The following is a 15,175-nucleotide window of genomic DNA, read 5'->3' on the forward strand; positions in this document are numbered from 1 at the left end:
TTAAAGGATTTCAGATATTGAGTAGAAGTTGGCGCCTGAGTGCATTCCCATTTAAATATTCTATACAGATGTTGCTTCCAAGCAATACGAGCGGTTCGGCAAACGTGATGACGTCATCACGTCCTTCACACGCTATTTTAAATCACGGCCTTTTTTATAGCTCTATTCAAATGGCCTGAGATCCTTTAGCAACAGCGCTACAAGACTGCTGGTAAGTGCAAGTGCAAGCAGGGTTACCCTAGAGAGAGAGACAAGATGATAGGGGTGCCTTTCTACCATATTCTGAAATACTTATTTTGTACCGGCAGAGTTATTCTGCAAATGTGATAGACCTGATGCTTCACACTATCCTGGGTCTACAGACATTGCTCTAGGGTAAGTAGTGGGTCATTGACCCAGCCACTTACCTTTATTTTTAAGGGACATATTACTTACTACCCCATTAGATAGAATACACTTTAAATTCGACACCTCTCTATTTTAGGATTGTCAACTACGAATATTAAGACCACAATTTGCTTGATTAGTGCCTAACGGAGGTCGCCTCGCCTAACTCTAAGGTAAGCAATTCTGTGAGTTCTATACCATTATCGAAGTGATAGGACATGACCTTTGGAGCATATGGGGACTTGCCAAGGTTTTAATAGTATGGAAAAACAGGATAGACAAAGTTACTTCTCAGTGGCTTACTTAGCAGTCATCGGTATTTTCCATTAAGAACCAATGATATTAAGTAGTATACATTGTTATACAGTTGACGACACATTGGTATTATACACTGTTGTACGTGGTTTATTTGACATGATGTTGCACATTAAATGTATGTATGTGACAAGGAATACCTTTTAAGCCAATGGGCCTCATTAAGTTTGTGGCGGTAAGGCAACAACGGCGCCGGTAGTGCTACTGGCGCCGTTGTTACCATACCGCCACATTACGAGTTCTGCTTGCGGGTGCCGCTCTGCACGCCTGGTCAGACCAGGCGTGCAGAGCGGCACACGCGAGCAGAACAGGATGGTAGCAACGGTACCGTTATCACCAGTACCGCTGCTACCATCCTCCCCATTCCCTTTGAGCCCTATGGGGGCTCGCAAAGGTCGGAATGGCCCGGTTATTCCCCTTCCACGGGACCCGCTGCCAGACCCGAGTTTGGGGGTAGCCATGCCCTTATTAAGGGTATGGCTACCTCTAACCTCGAAATGAGGCCCAATGTATTGTATACAGATGCCCCGGTAGGGATCAGATCCCCTGAGTCAAGATATCAAAGATATCATGTACTTTCAACTTTTTGCCTGTTCGTAATACTATACTTAATATTAATTATTAACAATATCTTTATAGAATTGATGTTGAAACTTGCCCCTGATGAAGAGAAATGTGATCTCGAAACGCGTTGGGCCTGACAAATAAATACCCACATAAATCAAAGAATCTTGCCTTTGATAATATTTATATAACAAGGAGCAAGAAAAATAATTTTGAAAAAATATATATTTATATAACAAGGAGCAAGAATAATAATTTTGAAAAGATATTTTTATTGCATTCTGTCATGAAAGATCATATGGATACAATATATATCCAAAGAATTATAACCTTCATAAATTGTTGAAATGTATTTTCTAAAAGTTTTGGCTCGTGTTAGAGCCTAGGATAGTGTGCAAGGGGCGGGAGTTCCGTATTTGGGAACTTGATTTTGTTCTGGTTCTATTTTCAACCCATGTGCCAGGGTTGATCTTTTCTCCCCCGCTACATTCAGTAACACTGGGCCTCATTACGAATCAGGCGTTAAGGGGTTAACGGCGCCGTAAACGGCGCCGACCCTTAACGCCTGATTCCGAGGTCCCTTTGTGCCATGGTGATTTTAACTCCTGCTTTTTGCAGGCGTTAAAATCCATGGCGCTAAGGGACCATGGTGCTAATTACGCCACCGTAATTTACGGTGGCGTAATTAGCGCCTTCCCCACTCCCATTATGCCCTATGGGGCAAAAATGGGAATGGGGAAGGGTAAAATGGGAAATGGGGATTTACCGCCCCACTCACCTTGGAATGGGGCGGTAAATCCGTAGTTTACACCATGGTGGTAAGGGTACGACCCAGGCGGTAACTTACCGCCTGGGTCGTAATGAGGCCCACTGTGTGTTAAATAACTTAACTTGGCAAATTACAAGGAGTGCATAGTGTACAAGTGTGACAAATTCAAGGAAGTGAAGCCCGGTTGACCTGTAATTATTCAGTTTCCCTTTGAGGGTGGTAGTGAGCTTTTACATTGCCAAGGCATTCCATAACTTGTCTCACCAAACCTGAATTGCTGGAGCTGTAGCGGACTTCCAATGTTGGTCAGTGGTCAACCGAGCTGCCTATAACATGTGCTACTAGTCTTGCTTGGAGGCCTGCATGTAAATAAAAGTTTCCATCATCAACATCCCTTCGAAGAACAACTTTGGGATCAATAGTAAGCCGAATTATGCTAACTGCTTTATGCGGATGAGAACCGCAGTCCAAAATGGTTGCACCATGTAATAGGTCTAGCAACAACTAGCATAGATCACAAGTAGATGGATAGAAAGTTAGGTCATCTTGTTAAGGCGAACAGGGTGAGAAACCAATGTTTCATCAATGTCTGCTGTGAGAAACCAGAAGGCACTCTCAAAGCTACTCCCCAGGGATCCTCTGCTCAGGTTGCCAGGGAAGGGCCATCACTTTTGGATCCCGACCATCGGGGTAGACAAGCGAGGGAGGATTACCTGGGTGAAGGGTCCTTTGGGACTGGGGAGAGGGTGCTGGATGGTGAGATATGGTATCCCACATTTCCTGATATATACTCACCCTTCCTTCCCTCTACCTTCATGGGCTATGTCCACTCATGCCCTATTCTCTGTAAGTGCCCACCGAGTACTGAGAGGAGGAAGAGGCAACTAGGAGCAATACACACTTCCTATCGCCAACACCACTCTGGTACTGAGACTAAGACGAGAGGTGTAAGAGTAAGCAGTACTGAATGTCAGGCATGTCACACTAATTGGGCTCATTACAACCAGGCAATTCAAACTAACAAGGCACACCTAAAGCCCTTTGCGAAGGCTCAGTGTGTAAAGGAAGGAGAGGCAACCATGTGCAGGGAGAAGGAGATCTGCCAGCTTGGAGTGAGAATAGGAAGTCTGGAGATCGGCAACGATCATGGAGGACCTGCAGGACCCGAGGAGAAAGCATTGCGTAGTGTTCGCAGCAATGGTTGCGCGACCTGTAATGGGTCGACCGTGCGGTCTGACAACTGCGCCTAGACCATAGGGCTCTTTATTGTGCCGGTCACAGAGGTGCTGAACCAAGTCAAACAGTGAAGTAAAGGGTTCCTGGTTGCGTGACCTTTGATGGTTGGACTGTGGAGTCTGACAACTGACCTTAGACCAGAGAGCCCTAAATGAAGATCAGCCAAAGACTTTGTAAGTAAGCCACTGAGAACTGTGAACTAATTGATAAACCCAGCTAGAAGGCGGAACAAGTGAACCTGTTGTTTTCTTGCATTTTTTAACATTGAACAAGTGACATTAGAGTGAGTGATATATTGAAATCTTGGAGAACGGAACCCTTAGAATTGAAGGAACTGAGAAGCATTATCTTGGGGAAGGGAACCTCAAGATGCTCTCTTTGTGTGAACGGTACCATATTGAACTTGGGGAAGGGAACCTCAAGGCCTGGTTGAACACTGGTGAGACAAACATCTATTGGAACTGCATTGAACCTAAAATAGAAAGCCCAAGGACTCAAGCTGAGAGCACCCAAGACTTTATTTTTCAGCACTATTCTTTTTGTTAGGAACAAACCCCACACCATATTTGTCTCTAGATGTGAGGGCAAGCCTAGGTTTTGACACAGACTTTTGAGTTGGGCTTACAGACAGACGTTCCTTAGTGTTCTTTAGGTAGGGAAACTCCATACCTTAGTTATAGGGCAGCTTAGGCCTTACACCATCCTGACATTTGAATAAGGTTTGTTGAAACTTGAACTACGTGGTCTATGTCACCTCTCTTGATACAATGTCTCCCTCACGCTGTGCATTTTCTTTTATATGATTACACCTGAACATCTTTGCTGTCCTTATTACCACATTATTCATCTAGTTCACTTGGGGGTTCTGACGCCCACTGCTTAAAATAAGGGTGTGTGAACTGGACATCCAGACATTTATAAAGATGGGAAACATGATAAGAATTCAGCCCCCCACGTGAAGCAAATGTTACAACACCATAAGACCTGGAATGACCAAGTCAACCATGTGTGGCAAGGAAATACAATGTTTTTTTATTGGAAATAGTGCAACTCCTCTCCATCAAGTAAAGAAAACCCAGTAACACATTCAAAATAATGCATTCATTCTATTAGTAACATATACTTGACCCAGGCGAGAAAGACCTCGAGCACCCAAGTTTTAAACGCCTCCCATTTACTTCCTGGGTGAGGGTTATTCCATACAGAGGAGAAAAGGAAACCTTTCCCTTTGAGTTATGTATGCTTAACTTTGTATGAACAAGATAGAAGGGCAGCAGTTGTGAGCAGACCCTCTTTTGGATGGGTTTTGCAAGTATTCCATGCACAATATCCAATGTACTCACGCAGCCTACTGAAGGCCCTGCGTTTATTCTCAGAAATTAAGTGTCTAACCAATCAAAACTAGCTCAAGTGTGCTCTCTCGCAATAGCTACTGTGAACAGCCACATCCCTCATTTGAGTAGAAAAGTAAATAAATAATAAAATGATATGCCAAGTACGGGGACGGGGAAGACCATGAAATTAAGGGGCAGAAGCAGGATATTCCTCTGGTAGACCAAAATGAAGAAACTATGTTTTGCTCCATCGTGACGTCACATTTAGACCCCCAACTCTAGTCTTTTGTTACACATGTCAGGACTGCGTAAGTGTGCCTAAGCCGCCGACTAAGAACATTTGGCCTGCCTCAGGTGACTGCTGCAAGGTCACAAGTTGTATGCCAATGGATTACACTTTTTCTGAGCCAGATCCAACAACTGACTGCTCATCAGCATCAGAAGCTCTAATGGGGGGGGAGACACTATGCATCTCACATCAGGAAGATGTAACCAGAAGTAGGTATTCACCTTCAGAGTTCGACTGGAAGTGGTCCGCCACGTGATGCCTTATGGATATGGACATGAAGAGTGTATTACTCCACCTAGACAAATGCCTCCATTGTTCTAGGCAACGCGGGAATAGGCCCAGTAAGTGCCTTTCTACACCATTGGGTTGAGCGTTTGTAGCAGATTTAAGGAGCTGACCTCTTGGCTGGAGTGTGTTAGTGGGTTGGGAATGGGTTAATGCTAGGATGCTGCCTGTTTGTCTTGCAAGACTAACTGTAATAAACTCTTTTGCTCAATCCGTTTCTGATATTAAGACTTCCTTTTTAACGTTCACAGATTGGTGGCGAGGATCGGACCTGCCGCACAGCGCAGTACGGCACTGTTAGGGAGAATTCTCTTATAAGGCTAATTTCCCAAACCTAGGGAGTCCCCCAGCAGCTTTGCTGGATTTTTGGGGTTTGTTTTTTCTCCTGCTAAGAGTGAGACTCTTTTCCTCCCACTCTTAGGCATGATTTGAGGTATGTCTTTGACTCTTTGTGTGCTTATGGGCTGTGGGGTTTTCTTTTTACTCCATAGGGTATCATCTATTTTTTTATGTGTGTGTTACACAGCACCCTCAGTGCAGTAACACAGGGGTGTCATAGTGACCCCCAAACATAGACTCCATACCCTGGGACTGACTACTGTCTCCCAGGGCATGTAAAGTCACCATTGACTTTACTAGTCTTAAATTGTGAACAGAACCAGTTTAAGCCATCATATTGTGGAAGTACTGGAAGGGGTTAATTCGATTGCCCCTGGTCTGTTTCCAAGGGGGCACTGTCCAGTCCCCCCTTGTCGAGTTTCTGGCTGGTGGCAGTGGTTACGACGCATAATATTCCACCGGAATATTCTCTATAGGATTTTCCCATTGATTTTAAACGCACCACTTTTTGGTGCAATGTTAAAGATACCGCTGGTTTATTTATTTAATATTAAATCAACGATTGGGTCTTTTTGCCAGAACTCTTTTCTAAAATGGCGTCTGTGTCCGTCTCTGTAACTCTGACCAAGGTCGAGCCCTTTGTTCCACTTTTTGTTCCACTTTTTGGGAGGCTTCTCCACAGAAGCCCTCCAAGTGGTGCCACTCTGTCTGGGTTCCACAGGATGGGTGGGGAGGGGAATTGGGACCCTTGACTGCGTTGCCTTAGCAACTCAAGTCACGCTCTGTTCTGATTGGGCCAGTGGTGAGCCGCCACTTAGCATGTTTGAGTGACAGCTAGCCTGTTGAATGGGGGTTTTTCTGCATAAAAGCAGGGTCTTTGGGACTGGAACTTCACAAGTCGCCACAGGACCTAAGAATCCGAAGAGGGAAGAAGCTGAGCTATCTGCAACGACGACACCACCGGTGGAGCCCTGCTGCAATGACCTCACCACTTTCCCGACAACAAGAGATCTTCTGCTGGAAGAGTCTTCTCCCTCTGAGCTGGTGGGATCAACCAATTTGCCACTTCGCCTTCCAAAGACGTCTCTTGGTCGAGTAGCCCGTGCCAAGCACCCCGGCGACCGGATAGCCAAGCTTCACCACTTTGACCGCAAATAAAAGGAACACACCTTTTACCGACGAACCCCGCGGCTGGTCTCTTCCCTGGGCAGTGCAACGACTACAAGTTTCCTCCTCGATGAGATCTTCTCTTCCCCTGGTCGAAACCACGACTTGCATCCACTGCCAGGAACAACTGCCGCCGCTGGAGCTTCCTATCTCTTTAAGGTACTGTGCTCCACCTGGCCTCCCTTTCTTCGGATTGCTAAAGGTGACCCTTACATCCTTGGCTTGCCAACTGGGTTGGCCCCAGACCTTCTAACTTTACCTTCTTGAATCACCCCAACCTCTTTTGAACATTCTGCAAAGACTTTTAGTGCATTTTAAATTGTGTGATCCTGGGCACATTTCGCTTTGCTCCCTTTAAAGTGGGCCTGGCCTATGAACTTTGGCTCTACAGTATATACTGCCTTTATTCCCTTGCTGAGAACTCCTAAAAGTGTTGGGACCTGTTTTATTTCTATGCTCTTCCTTTTTCTCTCCCTTAACTGAACTATTGGAGTGCCATCAGGTTATGCGCTCACATCTGTTTAACAAATCGTGGTGTTTTAACTCTGACTTGTCTGATAGTTATCAAGGCATGTGTGTATACTTTACCTGACTGTGTTTTAACTTGCTTTTGATTTAGGGTGCTAGTATATTGCCTAAAGTGTGTTTTAAATAAATAATTATATACTTTTTATATGTTTTTAGCCCTATTGTGTATACTCTATATACTGCCCTACTCTTCTTGAGAGAAGTCTGACTGCTCAGCCACAGCTACCAGGTAAATCTGGGTGATGCAGACTGCTACCATTTGGGTTTACTGCTTACTCCTGTAGTCTTAATCTTTTTGCAGTGTTCCCCAAGGGAACTGCAGGATTCTGCCTAACACTGGTGGCAGCGGTGGGATTTGTATTGAGTATACATTTTAGAATGCTTCTAAAGACTTTAGTGCAACTAACCACAAAGCATAGCACTGTAAAAGCTATTTTTTTAACAAGTCAACTATGGAAAGTTACAGCCAGGAGTCCCTTTGTGCAAAAACTGCTGATTGTTTAAGAGTTCTTTGTAGACATAAGGATTGTCCTGTAAAAGGCAAGAAAATGGAACTTATAGAAAGATTGTTAGAGAATCAAAGTCTGGGCAGTGGTTCAGAGGAGCCTACCTCCCCAGCAAATGGAAACCACAGTCATGAGGATGATATGAATCAAAGTAATGATAGTATTGTTGTAGAGTTAGAAGAGGAAGAGGAAACAAATGTAACTGTTCCCACTGGCCCTCTGCCTGCTCTAGCACCTCAGCCTGTGTCTACTGGACCTTTGTCAGTTCCCACACTAAGTCCTGCATTCATTGAATTAGAAAAAATGAGGCTTGAATTAGAGTTGAAAAGAATTAGTGCCCAATCTGAACAAAAGCACCAAGAACTAAGGCTCAGAGAAATGGAGCTCAAGCATGAGCCAGAGATGAAGAAATTGTCTGTTGAAAATACTTCTCTCCCCGGATCCTCTAGGAGTTCCAGTCCCAAAAGACCCTGGATGCCTAAAGAAATTGTGGGTATGTATGAACCCAAGTTGGATGTGTTAGATTGGTTGGCTATGTTTGAGTATAACCATGGGCTCCAGGACATCACAGGGAATCAGTTGCTTCCTTGGTTGTTCTCTAGGCTCCCCCTGTTGCATCTGATGTGGTAATGGAGTTGGGGGAGGTGGACAGGATGGACTATGAATGTGTGAAGCTAGCTTTAATAGCTAGATTTGGGAAGACCCCTTCCCAGTACCTTAAGAGGTTTAGGACCCTCAAAAAGAATGATGGTACCCCTTGGGCTACCTGGGTGAATGAAGGATTGAAGAGCTTAGAGAGATGGATTAAGGGTTACAGAGTGAACACTTATGAGGGATTGAGAAATCTTGTTATGTTGGAGTCAATGTATGATGCCTGCTCTCCTGAGCTCAGACAGCACTTAGCTGATTCAAAGGAAATAGATCCTAGGAAGCCAGCTAAGGCTGCTGACTTGTGGGTTGCCAACAGGGCTACTCACAAGGATTCAGGGGTCACTCAGAGAAAGGATGAGGGAAAGCAGCCGCCAAAAGTGAATCCAGAGAATTCTAATACCTCCCATACCAAAGAGGGCCACAAACAGCAAAATAACCAGGGTAAGCCACCAGGGAAACCCCATCAGACTAGTATACCTTCTGGGCCCAAACCAGAAGGAGGTCAGAACAAGCCACCATTCCAGAGAGAATTTGGAACATGCTATCTCTGTGGGGAAACTGACCAAATCAAAGGAGATCTCGGATGTAAGGGTAAACCTGCAGGGATCAGCACAGTCTCCTTAGCCTTCACTCCTGAGGAGGAAGTACAAGTGGCCAGTGCTCACTTTGAAGTCTTTGCTGAAGACCCTTTGAGTCTTCAAGCAAGTGTATCATTAGAGCCTATGGGTCTGGTTAGCAGCCAGAATAGGGAAATCTATGACTCCCTACGAGCAAACTCTAAAATATAATACATGGACAGTGTTCTCATCAATGACCAGGATACTCGTCCCAGGAGAGACTCTGGCGGTAGAAGAACAGTAGTGGATGAAAGCTTTTTCAAACCTGAGGATGTGGCTAAGGCACCCAAAGGTCCCACTACAAATTCTGGAGGCCCTGTCCAGATGGTTCCTATTCTACCAACCCTCATTCAGTGTAATAACATGACAGTGAGAATCCCTGTCAGTGTTCAGACTGAGGTGCCTGGGAGAGTCCTGTTGGGGAATGATCTAAAAACTCTAGAAGTAGTATCCAGTACCCCCAGGCCTCCCAGTATGGAGATGCAGAACCTAACCAAATTGGCTAGAGAGGCCACCTTAAGGGATCACTCTAAGCCTGTGGGAACCTCTACAGAGAACCCCACTACAAGCCCTTCCCAGTACCTTAAGTGGTTTAGGACCCTCAAAAAGCATGATGGTACCCCTTGGGCTACCTGGGTGAGTGAAAGTTTGAAAAACTTAAAGGGATGGATTAAGGGTTACAGAGTCAATTTATGATGCCTGCTCTCCTGAACTCAGACAGCACTTGGTTGATTCAAAGGAAATAGATTCCAAGAAGCTAGCTAAGGCTGCTGACTCGTGGGTTGCCAGCAGGGCTACTCAAAAGGATTCTGGGGTAACTCAGAAAAAGGATGAGGGAAAACAGCCTAAAAAGGACTCCAAAGAGAATTCAAATAATTCCAATTCCAAAGAGGGCCCCAAACAGCACCATAAGGGTAAGCCACAGGGGAAACCAAATCAGGTTAGTGTTCCTTCTGGTCCCATACGAGAAGGAGGTCAGAACAAGCCACCATTCCAGAAAGCATTTGGAACATGCTATGTTTGTAAGGCTACTGACCATGTGAAAGGGAATCCCAGATGTAAGGGTAAACCTTCAGGGATCCACACACTCTCCTTAGCCTTCGCTCCAGTGGAGGAAGTACCAATGACAAGTGGAAACTTTCTACTACTGACTGATGATTTCATTGGAGTCTCAGCCAGTGTTTCTTTAGTGTCCCTGGGGTTGTGGGAACAACAGAATGTAGATGTATATAACTCTATCCCAGATAATACTAAATAGTATTATAAAGACAGTGTCCAGGTGAATGGTCAGGAGACTCCTGCCATTAGGGACACTGGGGCCAGCATAACTGTGGTGGATTAATTTTTTTTCAAGGCAGAGGAGGTTGCTAGGGCCCCCAAATGCCTCAACAAGTTAGCTGGAGGGCCTGGATAGATGTGTCCTCCAGGCACCAAACCTGTGGGCTGCCTCCCCTCAAAAACCTTACATCATGCACAACCAACACAAGGTAGAAGTCCTTATGAAAAACTCCACGTGGTTAACAGTGGAGGTGAATCGGGTTTGTCGGTGACATACATGCATGGCTACTAAGGGGAGCCGAGGGATTTTTCTATTGCGGAAGACGGACAAAATCATGACTTGTTAAGGGAGTATGCTAGCATGAGTTGGGCATTCTGGGTTGGGTATGCTGTCTTAATACTTACCTTTGCCTGTTTTATTGCTGTTGTTTGGTTGATTGTATATTTTTTCTACCCTGAAATAGATCTGGCAAAGTACTGGGAGTGGTACATTTAGGTAGGGTGGTTATGAAAATAAACTCTGCAGGTCTGACCCGGTATATACCAGAGTACGTCTGACACTGTTCAGACCACATTAGGAGACCGTCCATGAATCTGGTTTAGGTAGGGACAATTCTACAGGAATAGGGAAAATACAACAGGAACAGGAAAGAAGTGATCTGGTGCGACAGTAACTCCCAGCGCATATATAGGGAAGGCCTTGCAGGCTGACTGTGCCGTAGCACTTTCAGGATCACTCTGTGGAGATCTATGCTAAATCCCCTTCTCCCCACTCTCAGGACCATGAGTGGAGTCAAAGAGTGAATGTTATGGGGGCTTGTGAGTGCGTGGCAGTTGACCCTAAAACTAGGGACAGAAAATGGACAAAGGGCTGTCTAGACAGGCAGTGTGGACAGGCTCTTAAGGAATCACATGCACATTTTGTGCTTATTAACTTTTACAGTGCTATTTGTGACTTTTAAGGCTCCTGGCACGACTCACTTAATTCACTCGGTTCCCCATAGAAGAGACTTTTAATTTGGACAAAATGGGAGGGCTTAGACGAGGGACAAAAGGGTAGTAAAATAATCTCCAAATAGTGGGGGACGTTTGCGACCGGGTTGGAAGAGGCGACAACAAGATGCAATAACTTGTTTCATTCTGCTTTATTTAGATAATAAAAGATCATAAAAGCAACACACAATCCAACACATTGATATATAATGCAGAACACATAAAAAAATATGGTCATATTCAAATTGTCAACATTAAAATACAAATGCATATGTAAAGTCAAGAAAACTGACCTTAGTCAGCACATTAATGTACAACAAATTGTCATAAGTGCACAGGTTTTAAGTACGGGTCCAAACGGTGCAAATTCAATGCAAAAGTACAAATACTCCAAAAAAAGTAACCATGATAAAAAAAAACAAGAATAGTGTAGTTCCTCTGGAATAAAATAAAGATTTTCCATAATAACTTACTAGAAAGTCTTAATTCTATTAAAGATATGTAGGCGAGGATTATGCTTCTCTTTCTTTTATTCAAACATGAACAAGAAGCTCAGCAGCAAATATTTTGTGCACTTGACGGCAAATAACTAGTATGCATAACAAGGTGCACTAAAATATCAATAAAGTAATAAAGTACCAAAAAGAAAAAACAAGGTTCAGTCCATAACTCTCTCGCAGGAAGCAAACTCCATTTCCCAGGAGACTTTACCAGAGTTCCCCAAAAAGGTCACCAACATGTGACATCAGTCCACCAATAGATATACAGATGTCCTCATAAACAGTCCTGAACATGATGTAACTTCCTCCTTCGAGGCTGGGAACCTGACTGTCCATAAACCGGTAGAATGAAACTGTAATTGAAAGCCGCCTTGTGGAAGGAGAGACAGGGTCGAGCCGGAGGTCAGGCGGACTTGTCTGTAGGCGCTGTCAAGGAAGAAACAAATAACTAGAATTACTTCATGCGTATGATAACCCTAGTTCCCCTTGTGGGGTGGGAGAGAAATCAGTGTGTTATTCTAAAAAGTACACATATCTTGAAAATTGTCAATACTCCCAGCAATGCAAATAATCGTTCTCAAGCTTGATACGCGCCGCTATTTCTCTCGCTGGGCGGGATAATGCTCACCTCCGTGTCTTTAATAGAATTAAGACTTTTTAGTAAGTTATTATGGAAAATCTTTATTCTATGTCAAGACCTCACATTATGCTTGTTCAAAGCTTACATACCACGACTGATGCAGGCTGCTCTAATGGCTTCAGGTAGAACTGTTTAAAGATCGATTTGCCTGCCCAATCAGCCATCCTCATGATGTCTTCTAAACGGACTCTGACCTGGAAAGCTTTGGAAGCCATGGCCCCTCTCACGGAGTGGGCGCCAAAGTGAAGTGTGTCTATTCCTGCTTGCGCTAGAATCCAACACACCCAGGGTGCTAATGTTGTAGTGGAAACCGCTCTGTGGGGTTTGTGCAGAGCAATTAAAGGATAGTTCCGGGACTTTTTTTTTATTGTCCCTACGGTTCGGCCATGTGTTTTTAAGCATAACTCGGTAGATCGTAGAAAACTTTCCGATGGACCTTACCCGACTTTTCGTCCATTAACGCACTCGAAATCAGCCGCCATTTTCTGATAATCCTATCATTTCCCCCCATCGCCCTGGCTCACCTGCTTTTGCGGCACTAAATCAAATCCCCCGCCCCTGAGCCTGACATCAGCAGACGCGTACCGCCCATTTCCCAACGCCAAAGCACGTTTCGTGTCAACAATCACTGCGCCTCAGCTAATGAAGTGTCGCCATGGAAATGGCAGGACGCCTCTTTCCTCTATAAGTATAAACACACCGTTTCACAACACACAGCAGCAGATTTTCGATTCCATTCCTCTCTCTGTGTTACTTTGAGTATTCTGTGACTCGTTTCTGTGCTCTGGTCAGCTACCTTCGCCGCTTCTAGGCCTTGTGAACACCTGTACCATCTCTGTAAATTATTTTACTTTCTTTACCACACAATGGCTACAATAATGCCGTATATGTACGAGCCCGAGTACACCGAGGAGGAACTACTGGAAAGGCAAGCACGCGGAAACGATGGGGATTCGGACGGCAGTTGGGAGGACCAGTCAATGGATGAAGAGCCTGGACCATGTCGCATGGACGGCTTCTCCACCTGGTGCACGCGCAATCGGTGCGAGCTAATGCCAACTGAGGAGGAGAACTGCTGCTGCCGTGAAAATTCCGGGTGCTTGGCCTACATTTCGGAAGGCGAGCCAAGTCCGCAATGCATCACCGAGCTGCCAGAGTTCAGGGAAGCCTGCCTCTCATGGACCGTGTTGAGGATGATGATGGTGCTTATGCACGAACTTCGCGGCACTGTTCGTCGGCGTAATCCGAGTAACGAGTAAGTATACTCTGGTTGTGATGTCAGTGATGCCACTACTATGTCATGGTCGTCTCCCACATATAAAATTACATCTACATATCATTCGAATGCATGTAAATTGGTTCCATATTGTGCATTTTCTAGATAGAATTTTTTTCAAAGCTGAATGACATTTTTTACCTGAATCGACAGTGATAAGAAAGTTTTGTCATTTTAATACAGTTTGAATCTTTCATTTTCACAGGTGGTACAGGCTGGTGGCCTATCGTTGCTTCACTTGGTGGCTTCACGGGAGGCTCGGACACCGCGTTCGGAGAGTAATACCTGCCTGTGCGGTACTTGCCATTAGACAACATTTCCCCAGCGACAGTGGACAATACCGCGGATTTTCCCTGGATGTGCTGCAACCAGAACTTTACAATGTGTAATGTTTATTATTTATGTTCAATTGAAATTAAGATCTAAAATAAAACCCAAAATATATTTCAACAATGGTTGTTTTGATTTTTTAAATGAATCTAGTGTGTCTCCATTGAATAGTCTTCCTGTGCCTTGTCTTGTCACACCACATGTCTCCGGCCAGCATCCTCCCTCACGCTGGCCGCCCACCTTCAATCCACATAACCGTTGAACCCATATGCAGCAGACATACATATGTTATTTTGCGGGTTGGCATCAAGCCTCCCGGCCTTGCCTCCTCCCCCAAAAATACTTACCACACCACTTTGTTCAAGCGTTGGCAATAAAAGGAAGGCCGTTGGATTTTATTGATACAAAACATGGTTATAGGTAAATAATCAATATGGTTGATCATAATAAATCATCCTTTTGGGCACCGGGTACAGAGATGACCCCCTCTGGCCCGTGCCGCCTTGCCACCACAGGCCAGCCTGCTGCTGACTAACTGCCTAGGCATCCAGGTTCTCCAGGGTGAACTGCACCCATATATTCTCCTGGGAGGCTGAGGTATTTATAAACTCACCACCCTGCCTTCCATGTACTAGATCCTTCAGCCTGCCTCTTACATGCAGTTAGATGGCCTCTCCTTGGTGAGGCCCTGCGGCAAACGAGTCTTGTCTGCACGACCAGCGCCCTAATCCACACCCCCCCCCCCGCCCTATCAAAGGCAGTTCGCACCGGGGTACTTGCGCTGCCAAGTGGAGCTGTCGGGGAGCGATAAAGGCCAAGAGGTGCCAAAGACCATGTACACTTCAAAGTGGTCTATAGAGCATGGGTTGTTGTTCCCATGTCTACCTCCAGACCCCGTGTCTCCTGCCAAGCATCCCCCCTCACGCTGGACGGCCCCCTGCAATCCACATAAGTGTGTCTCCATTCACGAGTCTTCCTGTGTCTTGTCTGCACGACCACCGCCCCAATCCACCCCCCGCCCTATCAAAGGCAGTTCGCACCGGGGTACTTGCGCTGCCAAGTGGAGCTGTCGGGGAGCGATAAAGGCCAAGAGGTGCCAAAGACCATGTACACTTCAAAGTGGTCTATAGAGCATGGGTTGTTGTTCCCATGTTTACCTCCAGACCTCGTG

General features: G+C 45.2%; 1 protein-coding gene across 1 annotated transcript in view; it reads left to right on the top strand.

Annotated features, from left to right (window-relative positions):
• LOC138453804 (zinc finger protein 11-like) overlaps positions 1-15,175 on the top strand; it is a 2,054,811-nt gene that overhangs the window by 1,032,329 nt on the left and 1,007,307 nt on the right. The window lies entirely within an intron of this gene.

Source organism: Ambystoma mexicanum, chromosome 4p (assembly GCF_040938575.1).
Source record: "Ambystoma mexicanum isolate Mex_15411 chromosome 4p, UKY_AmexF1_1, whole genome shotgun sequence".
In the NCBI taxonomy this organism is placed as follows: Eukaryota; Metazoa; Chordata; class Amphibia; order Caudata; family Ambystomatidae; genus Ambystoma; species Ambystoma mexicanum.